This window comes from Rattus norvegicus, chromosome 3, assembly GCF_021556685.1.
Source record: "Rattus norvegicus strain SHRSP/BbbUtx chromosome 3, alternate assembly SHRSP_T2T, whole genome shotgun sequence".
NCBI lineage: Eukaryota > Metazoa > Chordata > Mammalia > Rodentia > Muridae > Rattus > Rattus norvegicus.
In genome coordinates, this window is record NC_141536.1 from 94,138,245 (window position 1) to 94,140,022 (window position 1,778).

At 34.6% G+C, this 1,778-nt stretch overlaps 1 non-coding gene across 1 annotated transcript; it reads left to right on the top strand.

The window, feature by feature from the left end:
* Positions 1-1,320: 1,320 nt before the first annotated feature.
* On the top strand, positions 1,321-1,464 carry LOC120102025 (small nucleolar RNA SNORA48). Its single transcript, XR_015685137.1, has one exon. It is a non-coding gene; the product is annotated as a small nucleolar RNA SNORA48 (small nucleolar RNA).
* Positions 1,465-1,778: the final 314 nt, after the last annotated feature.

Genomic DNA, 1,778 nt, shown 5'->3' on the forward strand with positions numbered 1-1,778 from the left:
CTTAAGGGATTTGTACAGTTTTACTTGTTAAATCTGACAATCCCATACTCCATTTTGCTCTCAGACCCCTGTGAAACCCATCTCATGTACTAGGACCTCTTGTAATCACATATAATATCTTTTGGTAATACCAGGAGTTGTCGAACAAATTTCTTTTATACATTTGATTTTGACTTTTTAAAACATCTTACCAAAGTAAGGATAATTTAAAAAAGACATTATATCCAATTAATCTTGGAATTCTTAGAAGGTGATTTTGCATTAATTCCTGTATGTAGGTTCTTTGTAATTATAAAATTGAAGCCATGGAGTGCTCTGGGTAAGAAACTTGACCCCTAGTCTCTAACTAGATTCTAGGTTGCAGTTCAGAACTCTTTCTGCTATTAAACTATTGTGCTTGGGTCAGTAAATAAATCAAAGTCTACTCATGAGAATTTTCAGAAGCCCCATGTGTCTTCCTTACAGCTGCATTGGTGGCTGTTTATTTATTTCTATTGAGAGGCCTAGATTAAAATGCTAGGCAATAGCAAATTCTGAAAGTCAATGATATTTAAACAGCTTGTCCTCTAGCACTGTTGAATACTCTTTTTTAATGTTGAGTTTCTGAAAAGTTCTTTTTTTTTTCCAAAGGTCAGAGCATACACACCAATAACAATGACAAGAACAAAATGGAAGGATTTAATAAACGTGTTCTTTTGGAATTATTTAAAAATATGGATTAAAACTGGTCACATTTCTTGAAAAGGTATCTTAAATAATTAATATAATTCACTGCCTCAACAAATACTCCTTGAAAAGATGATTCAATTTAATTACCTAGAATTTGAAAGAAATTCTTTTCAAAATATTCACAAAAATTATACAATGAAGTAATATTTGAATTACTTTCAAGGCCATGAACATCATTAGCTGTTGAGCCATTGACATAATTATAAATTTACTTACCTATATCTGCACACAACATGTCTGTGTGTATATCTATATTTGTGCATGTGTTTGTGTGTTTATGTACTTGTATATGTTTATATATACTTGTACAGTTTATTTTACAAAACATTATTTCAAATTTATAATTGAGTGCTAGAAAAAGAAAGTGCTCATAGAATATTTTTTTAGTTTAATTATAGATTTAAAAAAAACTTTACTTGTTGGGTTAAATGTGAAATCTCCACTCATTGTACCAGTTTCACCTTCTCTTTTTCAGCACATATATAAACATATAAGTCTAAGTCAGAACCATGAAATTATAGACACAGAAAGTATTTGAAAATGTTTTTTATATGGATAACAAATATTTCATCATTTATAAAGGGGAACATGACCCCCTGGCAATGGACAAAGAGATGCCTTGTTAGGGGTGGTGCTCTTATATCAGTCAGGGGCAGAGCAGATGGCAGGCCGTTGTTCATCCTAGCTTGGTGCCTGCCTTGGTGGCCATAGTTGTCTTATGCCTAAGACTCATAAAAATCACATCACATCAAATCAAATGCAGGTATCACAGCAGGGGAGGAGGAAGGCAGATAGGGACCTGCTGATCACCATGCCACCCACAGACATGCTATCCAGCAGGGTCATAGATACTTGCTTGTAGCCACTCCACATCATTTAAAATGATGGAGTGTTTCACCCAGGGGCCTGTAAACCACATAGCCAACCTACAGCGGGAGCCACCAAAATGTGTATGTGGGGGTCAGAAAGAGAAGTAGAACAACTTGAGCTTTATGAAGAGAGATGGAGCTGGAGACTTGAGGGAAAGAGGAATAGCCTTTGTCACTATC